The 17,309-nt window shown below is 41.2% G+C and overlaps 1 long non-coding RNA gene across 1 annotated transcript in view; it reads right to left on the reverse strand.

The window, feature by feature from the left end:
• Positions 1-17,309, reverse strand: part of LOC113834914 — a 39,459-nt gene that overhangs the window by 7,885 nt on the left and 14,265 nt on the right. The window contains exons 3-6 of the long non-coding RNA XR_004769151.1: positions 13,436-13,587; positions 3,476-3,599; positions 1,767-1,846; positions 231-332 (exon numbers count right to left, since the gene is read on the reverse strand). This is a non-coding gene — a long non-coding RNA (uncharacterized LOC113834914). The remainder of the gene's footprint in view (positions 1-230; positions 333-1,766; positions 1,847-3,475; positions 3,600-13,435; positions 13,588-17,309) is intronic.

Raw genomic sequence — 17,309 nt, forward strand, 5'->3', positions numbered from 1 at the left:
GGGTCATGCTTTCTCTTTATGCTGGGCTGGAAGAAATGATTAAGCTCGTATTTGGATTTTTAGCTTGTTGAAATAGAGGGAACACAGTCTACCCCACCTTTTAATCCCAAGGGCCCCAGTTACTCAGCATTTCATTACTCTAAAAAAAAACTAATAATAAGTAATTAAATGAGTATTTTAAATGTTGAGAAAAAATAACTTTTAAGAAAGAAAGTTTTATTTTTGCTTACAGTGTCAGTGGCACCTGTCCATCCAGGATGTGATCTTGTGGCTTTCAGTGACAGAGAACATCATGGTGGGGAGATGTGGCAGAGGACAAACATAGATGGCACCTATAAACAAAGAGCAATACGGGGTCTGAGTAAGGCCAACCTCCAAAGGACCTAACTTCCTCCCAGTAGATCCCATCTCTTAAGATCACAACTTCCCCATACCCATATTAGCTGAAGGACACACCCTCTACAACATGGGCCTTTGGACAACACTCCAGATTCAATTGACCGAACAGCTCTGTCCCATAGACAAGGCTGGTAAGGAAGACACTGAAACTAACCTGAAGCCACAAACAAGAAAATGCTCCCATACGTCAATGCAGCTTGTGACCTACTGGAGGGGGTATAATGAAGACATCCTAAGCACACCTTGTGATGGTGGAGGTCCTTCTATGTATATGTTTGTCTTATTGGTTGATAAAGTACTGTTGACCAATAAGAAAGCACAATAGGTGGGACTAGGAATCAAGGAGGACTCTGGAAAATGTAGTAGAGATCCAGGCAAGAAGTGACATAGCAGGGTGACTCATATATAAGCAAGGGCAAGAAGGAAGTCATTCCTTTCTCTCTTCCTCCTCCTGTCTGTGGAGTCTCCATGTGACCCGGCAAGAGGACGCCAGCAGAAGGCGTCCTCCATAAGATAAGTCTTATGATTATGGATGATAATTAAGACTGTGCTAGCAAGTAAGATATCCTAGGGATTGGCCAGCAAGCAGCATTGTATCTAATATAAGTCTCTGTGTGTTACTAGGGACCTTAATGTGGCAGTGGGTGGAACTCGGGCGGCCTGGCGGAAAGCAAACACATGGCGGAGGGCTCGGGCGGTTGGAGTAAGACTTATCATTACACTCTTGTCAGTTCTTTGGCTATCAAGCTCTTGAGACAATACATCCCAAGGAAATGAAAATTCCCCAGGAATCTTACTCAGGAAGAAGAAAAAGGCTAGGAGCCTGGTGTCAACTGGACAAGGAGCATGTCTTCCCCAAAGAGATTTCACATAGTTTCAACTACTTTGCAGTCCACCTTATAAGGGGTACCGGAGCCAAAATGATGATCCTGAGCAGAGCCGCATCTTGACCAGGACTGGTCATGCACATCTTCTACCTTCTATTTAAGCCTATTCTACCTCATGGCAGGACCTCAAAGATGGAGTTGGGGATATCACCTCTTCATTCCTCACACATTTGTTCAATGTGTAACACTGAACAAATCTCCTTTTACTGCATTTCACTATTAATTGTCTCTTTAATTGGTCTATTGAGGAGGAGTAGCTGATCTTGGCTTGTTAGGGCTTCTAGAACCTGGGATCTGACCCTAAGTCCAGGAATAAAGCTAGTCAGAATTTCTAAGACAGAGTCTCACTGTATAGCCCAGACTAGTCTCAAACTACGTAACCTAGGCTGGCCTCAAAGTCCCAATCCTCCTGCCTCAGCCTTCCTAGTGCTTAGATTACAGGCATGCACCATTATTCCTGGCCCCACAATTCACACTTACTAAAGGCGCCATCCAGTGAAGGAGTGATGTCTGGTCAGAACAGCTACTCCTGGGTCCTATGCAATTGTCATCACAGGTATCTGTGAATCACAGGAGGTTGGGGCACATCTTCAGACCATTCAAAGAGAACAAGAAATTCCTAGTGTTATGTCAAGTTAAAGGCTCTCCATTTCTTCAGCATTAGCCTCACACTGGCCAAATGAAGCCTGTCTCTGGAGTGCTTCCTTATTGATGTGCAAATGGCCAGACCATCCAGTTATTGGAAGGAAGGATGTATGTACCAAGACATCACACTCTGTTATGACTCAATTGACAGCTTAAAGCTGGAGCAAGAGCTTGGTGAGTGTGACTACTTGCTTCACAAGCATGATAACATATAGCCTCAGTGCTGTGGGAGACAGAGAAAGAATGGATGGGGCTTTATGACTGTCAGTCTAGCCCCACATTCAGTGAGCGACCCTGTCTCAAGGGATAGAACATGAGTTCAGTGTCCTCCTATGGCCTCTGCACCTGTGAACACATGTACACATACACCACACATACAAACACCACATACACACACACACACACACACACACACACACACACACACACACTAACAAATTATTCTTAGTCTGATGTTTCAAAAAAACAGCTAAGGATCTGTTACACACCAAGAAACAGGTGTTAGACATTGAGGATATAAAATAAAATACAAAACCCATTTTTCACCTTCAAAAGGCTGGCATTCATGTCAATATGAATTATGAAGGATTTCAGGCTTAAAGCAATTAAAAAGAAGTGCCACCTAACATTGAAGCCCAATCTATCACATTTATTTTTAGGTAAGAACTTCTTTGTTACCCTTCAAGTTAATTTGTTCCTATGCTCTGATTTGAAACTCCATTTTAACTTAAGAACTGGTCCTGTGACTGCCAAAGTCTGTGTAGGACACACTTCCTTTAACACCTCTGACAACAACCAGAAGGTAAAATTCCAGTCACACCATGATAAAGTTTTTTTTCATCAAGTCAATGCTATAGATTTCTTAACTAGGCACTGATATTATTAGGCTTTCCATGTCTTAAACCTAGTTCTTGTTCTCAGTGACTCTATGCTGCTATAGTTTTTATGAGATCTGGCCAGCCAATGCTGTACCCATTAATCTTTCTGGAAAATAATCTTAATAATTTTTTTTCAATTGAAGGAAGAGAAACTTCAAGACACAAATAAAAACATTCAAGGTCTAGTCACTGAGTCTGTAGCCTAGCACTTGAAATATTGTATCCAAAATTGCTTCTTGGAAGAAAATCGTATCAGGTTAAGACTCCCTCTCATTAAACTTTATGATTATTTCTCAGATTCTTCCTCAAAGTACTTCTACTGAATTTCATTTGGGCTCCATTTTCTCCTTTACAAATCTATAATTTACCTCCTCTGTGGACATTACCTGAAGGCAAAGCTCTCAAACATCTCCACTATGTATAGAACTTGGAAAGACCCATTGAAGGTGGTATGCTCTGCTGAGCAGACTTGAACACAAAATTTCATTCGTCTACTACCTTAACAACAGTCAATGGCAAGAGATCTCATTTCCCTCTTCATATAACATTGCCAGCCACACCTTGGTTGTAATTCCCTACCCTTACTTTCCCCTCTACCCATCTCCATAGCAACCTTGAGAACTTCTCCCGAGGAACATTTATTCAGGCATCAGGTACATACCCTACCTGCTCTGGATGCTGGACATTGTAGAGCATCGAAGTCTTTTGACTTGATTTACCCTGCTGATCATTCTTATGAGATCACTGGCTTCTTTAGAAGTAAGTTTCTTTGGCAAATCTTCTCCAGGGCCTTTATGTAAAAGAGAGGAGGAAAAACAGATTAAGAGAAGAGGGACTTGCCCAGGTCTACAGCTCTTCCCTGCAATTTGTGGTCCCGTGTTTCCCTCTTTTTACTCTTATAGCCATTACTTACAACAGTTCTTATCTTGGTTAGCTTTCTATTGCTGTGATAAAACATCATGATGAAAAAGCAAATTGGGGAGGAAAAGCTTTATTTGGTTTACGTGTCCTAGTCACAACCCATCACTGAGAGAAGTCCAAACAGGAACTCAAGGCAGGAACCTAGAGGCAGGAACTGAAGCAGAGGCTGTGGAGGAGTGCTGGTTTCTGTGGAGGTCAGTAAAGGTCAATGGATGCCCTGGAACTGGGGTTTCAGATGACTGAGCCACCAAGTGGGTGATAGAAGTTGAACTTGGGTCTTCTGCAAGAGCAACAAGTTCACTAAACTGATGAGCCACCTCTCCAGCTTCTCAGCTTGTATTTTTATGCAGCCCAGACAATGTGCCTAGAAGTGGCACTGCCCACCATGAGATAGGCCCTCCCACATCAATCATTAATCATGAAAACACCCTATAGATTTGCCAATGAGCCAATGTGATGGTGGAAACATTTTTCCCAATGAAGTTTCTTCTTCCATGAAGACACTAGCTTGTGTCGGGTTAACAAATACCTAGTTAGCACAGATTTTAAACTAGAATTTGATCCAAGTTTTATCTTCAACACCGATTTACTTCGGGTTAGAGCTCTATAGCTCAAAATCCAAAGTCTGGATTGCGCCAAAGCCCAAAACTTTTTGAGCCCTGACATGGTGCCACAAGTGGAAAATCCTACACTTAATTTCATGTGACAAGTTACAAACAAAATGCAGCTGCAGTAAATATTTGGTCGCAAGTATACAGAAAACAAAGCTCCCCTTTAGACTTGAGTCCCATCCTCAAAACAGCTCATTATGTGTGCACAAATGTTCCAAAATAAAAATAAAACGTGGAACAGTTTTCGTACCCAGCATGTCACATAAAGACTGCTCAACCACTTTGAAGACTTAATAAAAGATTGTTTTATGTGAATCCCTAACTATCTCCAGGGGCTGAATAGTGAACAAGTAATGTCTGATATAGACCCCATCACCTGCCAAGGGTTCTTGCCTATGGACCACTGCACAGTGCAACCACAGCCAGACACAGCAAATATACTCATCTGAGCGCCTTGTAATCCAGAGAGCCAGGCCAGCTAGTTCCACTCCAGGTAGACCTAGAACCTGTGGTGTTAACTTCAGAGGTGATTTTGTCTAATTCAGGATCAAGGTAATTGGAAGGCCTGATCTATTGCTTACAAATATTTCCTGAGCTCTCCTTCAAGCGACTTCATTTGTCACTGTGGTCTGCTTTGAAGCTCCATTTACATTTGAGGAGTAGTCCTGTAAATATCAAAACTCACACAAGGTACATTCCCATGAAAACTTCTAACAGCAGTGGACACTGGTGTCCCAGGCCTCAGAAATGAGACACAGATGCATATAATTGAGTGAATTCAAGAGGTTGATAGTATGCACTAGTGTCACTGCAGACTTTAGGGTTTGTATTTGTGCTCTGTCATGTGACCAGAATGTTTTAGGCTTACACAGACATTTAAAATGCTAGCTACCGTCTATATGTATTTTCAATACCCTTGTAGACCAATGTGTTCAATAATCTGAGCTGAAGCTATAAGTGGTAATCAAACCCATTAAAGAAGAAACTAGGTTTTTTTGGGGGGGCGTGTTTTTTTTTTTTTTAATGTGGTCTTCCAGGAAGCTGCCTCTGGACATAACTACAGAAAATTAACACAATAAGTAAAGCATTATAGAACAGCTATTAACTGATTACACTAATAAAAGCCAAATGGGGGCCTCGAGTCTACCCCTCTGGGAAAGGAGGATAGATAAAATAAACAAGGTAAAATATAGAGTAAAGGATAATTGATTTTAAACAATAATAATGCAGTTACCTCCAACCAAGTTAAAAATAATAGATTTTTATCTGTGTAAGGAAAGATAAGAGGAAGTGGTTGATATCCTTTCTCCTTAATATCTAAGTTTCGTCCAATGGTGTTTCCCTAGGCTAACAAATTGGAGAAATTAAGGAGTGCTGACAAGTTTCTTAAATGACAGGCACATGGGCTCGGGGAGTTAATCCACCAAATTATCAGAGAAAAACAGGGTCTCCACATCCACAGCAGCATGGCACAGCAAGTCAGGTCCAAGAAAAACTGACAGGCAGGAAAGTGGAAGGAAAACTAACAGTTCCTCCTGTGGTGGGCAGAAGTTTAAGTGCAAGCCCAGTACATCTCTTTCTGTTGCCTAAATCCTAGAATTCTTGAGTATATGTGGGATTGGCTCTAGGAAGAGATGGGTCATGGTGAGAAGGTTCTCAATTTTCCATTTATTTTCTAACATACCATTCACATACCTGTCTTCAAATCTAATAGTCCTAAGAGCACCCAGTAAGTATGTGCTGGGTGACATGTGTCAAAGTAAATGCTTAATGGGTGTTGTCGCTAATTCTTGCATCATCTTCCAATTTGTAGATGAAGACATGCAGGCAAAGGGTGACATGGTGACATGCTTGAGACCCCACCATCATTAGGCCTAGCCTATTCCAGAGGTATCTGCCAGCCTGCCTCAATATAGGTACTCAAGCTTCATCAGAAATTGTTGGTGTGGGAGTCTTATTTTTCTCCCTCAGTCTCTTCTCACTTATTGTTTTAACCAGGCTAAACCCATGGAACCAATTCTTTTTGCATGGCATATGCAGAACTCTGGGTTATTTTTACTTCCCACTGGCAAAAAGTCAGCAAATTCAAATGAAATGATAATTTCTATGTGAGAAAATAGTTTAGCATTTCCTTAAAATGTGAAAATATAAAATCTTATGCAAGACACTAGCTTTTCAGTTGGCAGAAAATAGCCTGGTGGTTTCACATGAAATAAAACAAGGGCAGCTCAGATCTTTACTGTCTGAGAATTAAAGGAGCGTTCTACTGCCAGGGAACAATGGGTATTTGGGCATGAAAAGAAGAATCGATGATATATGCAGGCGGTGTCTGCATACATACATAGAGAACACTCAAGTATAAAAAGGGTCACACTTATTCAATATTTGGAAAAATGGCCCAGGAGGCATCTGATGTGACAGCCAACAAACAGAAGGCTCAGGAAGGGATATTTAAAGTTAAATGGGAGAGGGGGGATACAAACACGAGAGCTGACCAAAAGTATAATGTGTTGGGGTCAGCATTCTTGCTAGCGGAATGTTAGAGACACTTCCAATAAGGAATACTTTAAATGACATGGAGGTTCTTCCCTTGAAGCAAAACATAAAAAAAATAGAAATTACATTTTTAGGGAGTATGGGGCACAGAAAAATCATTGTCTATGGGCGATAATATTATCTGTCTAGATAACTCAAAAAGAACCAAAATAAGCTAATTATTTGAATAAGAAACCATTTAAATTGCAAATACAACAGAAGATGTATAAACAAATTACTTGTCCCAGAAAACTGTAGTAAAATATCTTAGAAAAATTACATGCAGAAAAGCACTGTGTATGAGACTGGTGAAGAAGAAGAAGAAGAAACTCCAAATGTAAATGTCATACAAAAAGATTAAGAAGGATGGATGTGATAACTCAAAATTAGAAACCTTAGATTCCCAACATTAATGTACAAATGCATCCTCACATTTTGGATTCATGGTGGCTTTTTTTTTTAACTTGGTTTTTCGAGACAGGGTTTCTTTGTGTAGCATTGGCTGTCCTAAAACTAGCTCTGTAGAGCAGGCTAGTCTCCAACTCAGAGACTCACCTGCCTCTGCCTGCTGAGTGCTGGTATTAAAGGCATGTGCCACCACTGCCTGGAGAAATTAGTGAGGTCTTAAAGAGTAGCACATAAGGGCACAACTCTCGGAAGCTACTCAATGAGAGAGAGCTTACCAGATAGGGAAGGATACTTAAAATGACAGAAAGTGAAGAGCTAGGGAAAGGTGAAGATGAAAAGATAGTGAAGTAAAATACAGAGGCACAGAAAGAGGGCTACTAGCATACAACTCCTAGATTGGGACAGAGAGGTGGTTTTATTAAATGAATTCTTACCACAAGGACAAAGACAAGCTCCAGAGAGCTGAAAGACTTAAATGGTCTCCAAGGTAAAAAGTGCCATTACAAAAGCACAAGCAGAAAATCAGATTCACATGACCTGAGACATACAGAACCTGGTTAGCCCCAAAAGCAAAGAAGAGAGAAAAGCAGAAGGCAGGGGGCATCTGCATTCATGAATGGACACAGATGTGTCAACAGCTAAAACTTAGGCAGAACAGAGTACCCCCAGTATCGGATAGCGAAGGGTTTATTAATTTGAGTGAGTGAGTGAAATGATCCATTGGTTGATTTTTTTAAGACCTGGAACTGACTCTCTGCCAGTTGGTCTTGAACCCTGAGTAATCTTCCTACCTCAGCCTCCAACACTGGGATTACGATTACATATTAATATTAATTATATGTTAGATATTAATAATAAATGCAATATTGCATTTTTAAATGTATAGCATAAAATCAACAAATCGCTCCATAGAACTGGCAAGCAAACGCTAAGTAAATAAGAAAGTTTCAGAGCATGAAAAACAAGGCAGATAAACAAGAAATGTAAAGAAAGCTGGGCACGGCAGTATACAACTCTAACTCCAGCAACATGACACTGATGAAAGAGGGTTACTGAAAGTTCAAGGCCAGCCTGAGCTACTACTGAATCCAAACCAAACTGGGCTACACTATGAGACTGTCTTTAAAAAGATCTGCATTCCCATAACTGTGAAATGATAAGAAGGCATAGGGCTTCAGAGGACAACTCTGCAAATATTCAGGAAGGTAGGAATGAAGGACAGGAAGGAGGAAGGAATAAAGGAAGGAAGGAAGAAAGGAAGGAAGGAAGGAAGGAAGGAAGGAAGGAAGGAAGGAAGGAAGACAGGCTTTCACCCAAGAGTCTTACTATAACAACTCATCCAGAAAAAAATAGCAATACAAGACTTTACAAAGCAACAATTATAAATAGCATGATAGGGCTGGGGTGTAGCCCAGAGACAGGATGCTTTCCTAACATGAATAAGTTCCTGGTCCCAGTCCCAGCATCACACCCAAACAGCATAAGTACCCAGATCAAAAAATTCTAGGACCTATATGTAAGGATATAATGGTGACATAAAACATCCTTAAAATAGTTTTCTCAATATGAGCAAATATTTATTACAGTTTACAAAAATGAATCAATGAATTGTGTAGTAGAGCTTCAGTCTCATTTTTTAAAACATGCAAATTTACTTTTACCATAAAGAAACTAGATGTGAGTGGTACACACTTAATCCTAGCATTTGGGAGGTGGAGGCAGGAGGATTGGGAATTTCAAGGTCACTCCCAGCTGTATAGTGAGTTCAAGGCCAAATTCGCTTACATGTGATCTTGTCTTAAGAAAAAACAAAAGAAAAAGAGAGAAAAAAAACAGATGGAAAAGATCAGGCTGTATATACCAACTTATTATCGATAACTACATCACAGAGGCAGGATCACAGGTAACGGGGTTATTTCATTGTGGTTTCTATCATTTCTAAATATTCTCCTCTGGATGCATATTCTTTCAGCATCCCAGAGAACAGTACTTTCTCCTCCTGGCTTTTTTGGAGTATCAGCAGAAGGTAGCAACCTGGGAAGGGTGCTGGAAAAGAAGAAAGGGGACCATGGACCACCACACGTATTTTTAATGCTCCTTCTCTATGCCTCTCCTTCTTCTAATTTACCTTTTCCTTCTGTTGTTAGAATGTTTGCACCATTTTATTGGCTCCTCCTGTCAGTGACAGGCCAGAGTGTCCCAAGAATCCTTAATGTATTTTGTGTCAGGGGCCTGTGGGTCAGTAAGGTTATTAATAAACAGCGCCTCTTGTTCTAATTTTGGTCCCTCCTCTCCTCCATGCCTCCCCTGCTGTCCTGCTTTTCCTTTCATTTCTCTTATCTGATCCCTTTCGCCTCCTCCCTGACACAAAGCATTCGGCCTTCATTTTAGCTCAACCTTTGGCATTTTTCCCATAATGCTTTTTGGATGCTGTTGGTCCTATTACGTTTTTTCATGGAGAATTTAATTTTTAAGAAATGCTTGGTGTCCTAAATCAATTTGATGCAGCTAGTACACTCCTGTGATATTACAAGCAGGAGACAATGAAGCGATACCCAAAATTGAGGCAAAATATGAACAAAAAGGGGGTACATTGTTTTTCTCAAGGATTTCTCTTAGGTCAGATGCACACAAAATCAGGCAGAACTCTGTTGTGTGTGTAAACTGAACTTGGCGTTGTTAGCAATACATGGATAATCTCAGTTTCAGATATATGTACATCAACTTTATCTCCCATTTAGAGATTGATAACCTGAATTTATGGTCATAGTAAACTTGCTTTTTCTTTCTTTTTTTTCTTAAGTATTATTTATTTATTTATTTATTTATTTATTTATTTATTTATTTATTTTGTGAGTGTGAGGTGTGAGGGGCACTCATGCCAAGCACACACATGGGAAGGTAAGAGTACCACTTTCAGGAGTCAGTTCTCTCCTTCCACCATGTGGAGCTTGGGGATTGAACTCCTGTCATTAGGTTTGGTGACTTTATTTGCTCAACCATCAGGCTGGCCCACGTTGTTCTATTACTTCTGACTTTATTATACAAATAGAAATTGCCATAACACAATCACCTCTCTCTCTCTCTCTCTCTCTCTCTCTCTCTCTCTCTCTCTCTCTCTCTCTCTCTCTCTCTCTCTCTCTCTGTCTCTCTGTCTCTCTGTGTGTGTCTGTCTCTCTCATACACACACACACACACACACACACACACACACACACACACACACACACACACACTGTGCTCTCCGCAAGTGTACCAATTTAAGTTGTTACTTTCTTCTTTAAAAGAAATACATAGTTGCATCTATGAAGAGAGTTCTAAGGGAGTTACTCCGACCAGTTTCCCTTAACAATGATAGAGCAGTGCTTTCATACAGGAAAACCATGCAAAAAGTCGATGATTCTATATGTTGGATTACTTTTTTTTTTTTTCAAATTAACCCATTGTACTTTTTCAGAGTCAAGAACACATTTTTTTTTAATGTGACTCTGTTTCAGCTGCTTCCGGTCCCAGCCTGGGGTCCACAGGTGGTCGGACAAGGATAAAAAGGGTAGTGAGTATCCAACTACAGTTCTTAATGCTCCCGGGATAAAATTTCTTATGAAAACTGGCAGCCTTTTTGTTCCTCTTCAGCCTTTTTAACACTCAGCCACGTCTCTCTGTTTAGCTGAGCCTGCTGTGGTCTCGACTGAACTGGACTAAATTTATGCCGCTGAAAACTCCCATTGAAGTACCTCTACGGCACAGTCGGTGAGAGCTGTGTATACATAAGCGCACAAGATCTTGGCCTGCCGAGTGTAATAGCATCTCTGCCCTTGGAGATTATGGGTATGATATGGGTGAGTGTAATGGATAGGGAAGTCTGTGTACAAATTTCAAATGACTTGCTACACCCCTTTCAGATGGTTGCTGTCAAAAGTATTAGCACATCACACACACAACAACAACAACTGTGTATCATATTACCGGTGGCCTCTGCTTCCCCCGAAAAGCTCCTCCCACTGCAGCAGGTGAGTGCATGGGGTACAGGGAGGTACCTATTGAACACATACAAAGGAGTTTCATTCGTTGAGCTCCACTGTACTTATGTAAAAATACCCAACCTGCCTAAATTAGCAAGGATGGGAGTTCAAGGAGAACTGCCTGTAAAAGATGTCTCGAGAAGACTGAAATTTCTAGCCCGATGAGAACTCGTAACACGCAGCTGTGAAGCATAGGGGCGAACCGTCCTGTCCTGCTATGGACTTACTCAGGAAAGACCAGTGTCTCAGCTTCACTGTTGGTGTTTACTGAAAAGGGCAAACTGCGCAGCGATGCCCATGTAGTAGATGACACTTAAAACAGTTTTTTCCAAGCATGGATTTTTAAGTGAGTCTTCCTTGGCCTAGAAATGCACAAAATGTAAGCGAGATGAAGAGCTACAAAAGACTAGCATTCTCATCTTTTTCATGTTATAAATACCTACCATTTGTTGCTCAGCCTGCTGGAGGCGCAGCTAGAGCAGAATGCAGTCTCTGAATTTGGACTAGACTTGCATGCAGGGCTCTTATGGTGTCCTCAGCTGAATAGAAACACAATAGCTTGGCCTTGGTAAAGATACTGGGTTTGGGACCAGGAATGTAGTTCAAAGTAGCAGAGTACTTGTCAAGCTTTTAGGTGGCCCTATTGGAATTCTGTCACAGAAAAAAACACCACCAAGGTGGCCTAATATACGAACATACACTTCTCTTTCCAAGACTACCTCTTTATTACTAGTTTGGTTTTTTTTTTTTTTATTTTCTTCCGTGTGGTGTGTGTGTGTGTGTGTGTGTGTGTGTGTGTGTGTGTGTGTGTTCCCTTGCACAAGAGCCAAAGTACATGTGTGGAGGTCCAAAAACAACCCATGGGAGTCTGTTCTCTCCTTCCACCATGTTGGTCCCAGGGAGCAAACCAAGCTCATCAGGCCTTGCAGTAAACACTGTTATCTGCTGAGTCATTTCTCTGGCCCAGGATTTACTTATTTATTTTATAGCATATTGAATATCTGTTAGCATTAGAGACTACAAAGGTAATTAGATTACCTGCTGCTACCACTATGGAAATTATTCATTCAAAAGCTCAGCATGTTGACAGCAAATACATTTTTTTTTAATCTTTCAGAAGATAGTTATAAACATGACACTGTCCTCATGTTCAAGGTCCCATCTCAATTTATCATATCTTTATAATAAATAATGAACATCATGTCTCAGGCACTAACATTAAGTGTTCTATATATGTTAATTCATTTAATTATTTAAATAACTGTATAAGGTAGTTCTACCAGCATCTCCATTTTACAAATGAAGAAACTGAGTCACACACAAACTGAGATGCTCGCAGACATGGTGTATTGTCAAGCCCAGGATTTAAATCCAAGCAAATCTCACTTTGGAGACCATTTCTGTTAACCACTACTTAAGAGCTGACAGAACTAATATGCACTTATTTTTACCATAAAAGTTCTGGAAACTCCAGAAATCTTGTTTTGCTCCAAATTTAGTTTAGTAATTGAGCAAAACTATGGGGGGGGGGGGTGGAATTAGTGTTAGTCAGTCTGTAAAGCAACAAAAGATGAGAGTGCTAGATTCAAGAAGCTCCCAAAAGTCCAAAGCAAACTGAAATTTAATGGGGATAAACATGAAACATTCTTAAAAGCATTAAATCCCCTGTACATGCCCAGGATGATTGGTATCTGACTCCAAGATGCGGCGGTTCTTCCCCATGAGGGGTTCTGTTTAAAGCCAGTAACAGGACACTGTTTGTGACAGTCACAGAAGTTCTGAGTATTTTGTTTGTTTCAAGAGATCTCTTAAGATACTCTGGCAAATCAGGCCAACTCAGGGAAGCCGTAGGCCTAGTCCTGAGGGGAGTAGGAAATGGATCCAGTAAAACAAAAGCAGTGGTTTTGAGGGCTGTGTTCATTATCTTTAAGTACCAAAAACTTTTTTCCTAGGGCTAAGCAACACTGATGCCTCTGAGGCCGGAATCCAACCCAGTGTGATTTCTGCTCCCATACACAATCAAAGTCATCAAAAAACAAACTTTTCTAAGAATGGTGGCTGTAGGACAGTATGCCTTCCCCTCTGTATTTCTAGTGGCTGTGGCCCAGGCCTTCACACATGTATGTTACCTGCTTAGAATTTGCAGTTCACAAACTCTCTTCATTTCTTTGAACAGCTGTCTATCTCCAGAACTCTGGCTTCCGCAGGAAGCTGAAGCTACATTCCCCCAAGCTTCGACCCACAGGTAGGTGTCCACACCTTCTTGATTCCATGATAGAACCTTAAATTCAAAGAAAAAAATTACTTAAAGATTGTCTGTTTAACAGGTAAAGGAATATCAGCATGCCAACTCACCATGTAGAGCTACATACAGATGCTCTCTGTAGTGTCACATGGAATTCCTCCCCATATCAGAACAGGTCCTTTGACAGAATCTTCCTCAGCATCACTATACAGCAACTTGGTCCTAACCTTGTTCTAGGAAATTGGTCTGGTCCCCAGTGGCCACCGTATCATTTAGCTGAGAGCTTACTATCATCTCTAAGTTAATTTGGAAGCTAATTGTGAAGGTCAGGGGCTCTGACATTGTAGAAAATGGTAAATTGTGGAGATAAGCCAGGATCTAAAAAATTCAACACTGAAGCAGTTGGGGTTTTGTAACCAGTTACGTGTTAAAGTGTGAATGGCTGGAGTGGCACTGTCTCTTAGTTGCCATCGGTGTCACTGGATGATGGGATCAAAATGCCTCTAAGCATCCACATCACGGGGTCAATCTAAGTTCTTTATCTTGGGATTCATTTTTATTATGTATATGCATGTGTGTCTGTGTGAGGATGCATGCTCATGTGTGCAAGTGCCTGAAGAGGCCCAAAGCATTTGAGACCAGACCTGGAGCTGGAGTTTCAGGTAGTTGAGCGAGTACTTCACAGGGGTGCTACTGTCCCTATCAGAGCAAAAAGCTCTCTTAGTTGCTAACCTCTCTCTCCAGGTAATCTTCTGAGTCTTTCTGGTGGATTTTAGAGAGCTGAGGATGAGGTCCACCAGAAAAAATATATCTAGCAAGCTTGACCATTTAACTTCAATTCCTTTATACAAAGCTGGGTGTGCACATCTGTAATCCAAGCACTCTTACAGGGAGATGGGCAGCAGAGGCAGGAGAACCCCCAGACATTGAGTTAGTGATGCACAAATGGAGTACAGAAACAAGAGAGATCCTGATTCAATGAGGTAGAAAGTGAGAACTAACACCAAGGTTTTCTCCAACTTCCCCGTGCACCCTGTGATTCTACACACAAACACACACACACACACACACACACACACACACAAACACACACACACACACAAACATACACACACATACACACACACACACACACACACACACACACATACACACACACACACACACACACACACACACACACACACACACACACACACACACACACATACACACACACACACACACACACACACACACACAACACATACACACACACACACACACACACACACACACACACACACACACACTATTTGAGACATAGTCACACTGTGAGGTAATGGCTAGCCTGGAACTTGCTGGGTAGCTGAGACAGGCTGTGAAATCACAGATCTGCCTGCCTCTGCCTCTGCCTCCTGAATGCTGGAATTGATGGTGTACACCACCATGCCTGGAACACAAAACAAATGTTTAAAATATCAGAAAAGCTGCTGGTTTTTAAAAAGAAAAAGAGAGAGAGCACTTTAAAAAGAAGAACTCATCCCCTACTGTGGTTATTTTCAATTTACTAGTCTACCAGTGGCATTTAGTGTGGTCTGGCTTAAAATCAAGCACACACACATTCTGACCACAGTGAAACTGTGCCTGTCTCCTCAACCAAATGTAGCAGGCCAGCTCTCCTGGGATGGATACCTCTCATTCTTTATGCTTCTTCACCCCTGTGAACATTTCAACAAGCAAGATGGAGTCACTAGCCTCAGGATTACTCTAAGGAAAGCTAAGTACCTTCAAACAATTTTGAAATTACCAAAGTTCTGGAAAATGAGTACATTTTGTCCTCTGCAGAGGGAGGGACCTGCATCTCAATCTCATATAGTTTAAACTTTTGTCAGCTTCAGAATTTAGACCAAATGTTCTAGATAATTCTATTTTGGTCAAAATACCTGTATTTGCTAAGCGTAGTGGTGTTCACTTTCAGTCTGGGCATTGGGAGGCAGAGGCAGACAGGTCTCTGTGAGTTCAAAGTCTACCTATTCTACATAGCAAGTTCCAGGTCAGCCAGTGCCACATAATGAGACCTTGTCTCAATAATGATAATAATAATTAATAAATTAATAAAATCTCTGTATTTGCCAACACCTGATTCTAAGCACACTCACTCTCATTGGCACAATTTTCATGGTGATAACCCGTGACCACTGACTAACCTGTAAGGTATTAAAAAAAAAAAGTTAAATCCAAGTGTTGGAGTAATGAAGCAAAACTGGCAGGGAACTGTTACTCCTAATTTCTTTTACAAAGATAATTTCTGGGGAGCATCAGGCTGAAAGGCACGATACTCACAGTCAGATTCTGCTTGAGTGATGAAAACCCATGTCTTCACCACAGGGGACCTCCATGTCAACTCCTCTACCTGGAAGACCATGTTCTGTATGCTACTTGCTGCTCTCAGGCAAGTGACAACAGGGCCTTCTACCTGCTTTTCTCTGGTTAAGACACACAGGTCAAGAGGGAAGTCAATGTTAGCCTGAAATTCCTGTCGTTTACACTCTCCAGCTTGTGGACCAGAGCCAAGAGCCCTGGGCTACAAAGTGTAAACAGATCTCTGTGGCCTCCTAATCTAGGTAATTGGTCCCAAATGCTGTTACCCCTTTCCAGATAGAAGCTTTGCGTGCTTTTTAAGGAATCTGGAACTTTTCTCAACTGACAGAGGACAGTTCAGAGTGTTAATTCAGTGTTTTCATCAGCACTAAGGTCCCTGGAAACCGCCAGGCAGAGACATGGATGTGTGAGAACCTCTTCACAGAGTTCCACTTGATTTTTTTATGTTCAACCCCTCTCACTTGGTCCCCCATCCTAGTGGGTAGAAGTGTGTTTTATCTACATGAGCAGTTTTGGGTGAGCTGTGCAGACAGAACAGTACCTGCAGGAGACCAGGGAGGTTTCCAGCAAGACTGAACTTCAGCCCAGCATAATATGTTGTTACTAGTGTGCACCATCATGACCTTGGCCCAAACTAGTTGTTCTGTGACATCATTTTTAGGTTAAAATTGTGCCTCTCACATTGTATGAGGAAAACAGTGAGATGTTTTGGAAAACGACTGGGAAGGACTCTTTACTAATTTAGGCTGTCCACTGGAGAGTAGGCTATGGAACTTCTCTGAGTCCTCTACCAAGCAAAGATAATTACATACACATTGCAAATTCAGTGTGGCATTAAAAGAGATAAAGGATATAGGACATAAAGACATAAGGACACTTCCTATATTACTAATCAATTAAAAGCATGTCATATAACACATTTGGTAGACCACCTTTGTGCTGCAACTTATGCAGCACAGGGAACAAAAATTTCTTTACACTGGGAAATTTTTAGCTTAGAATTCAATAGAAAAAAGAAAAAAAAAAACCTGCAGCTTTCTTTGTGAGTTTTTCAAGGCAGTGACCAAATCTCAGAATGCTTTTCCTTCCTTCCTTCCTTCCTTCCTTCCTTCCTTCTCCTCCCTTCCTCCCTCCCTCCCTCCCTCTCTCTCTCTCTCTTTCTTTCTTTTCCTCTCAGGCTTCCTTCTTGCTTCTTCAAAACTTCCCTAGTCACATTTTCTGCAGAGTATCTCCAGAGTGCCCGTTAACCATTTCTTGGAGGGAGACTGCTCTTTCTCTTCTTTTGATCTTTGCTTCCAAGTCAATGTCTTGCCAAGACCTTTTCTTTAAATTCCATTCTATTTCTCAATCCCCCCTCTCCCTCCCTCTCTCTATCATCATATATCTAATCCAAC

Source organism: Cricetulus griseus, chromosome 3 (assembly GCF_003668045.3).
Source record: "Cricetulus griseus strain 17A/GY chromosome 3, alternate assembly CriGri-PICRH-1.0, whole genome shotgun sequence".
NCBI lineage: Eukaryota > Metazoa > Chordata > Mammalia > Rodentia > Cricetidae > Cricetulus > Cricetulus griseus.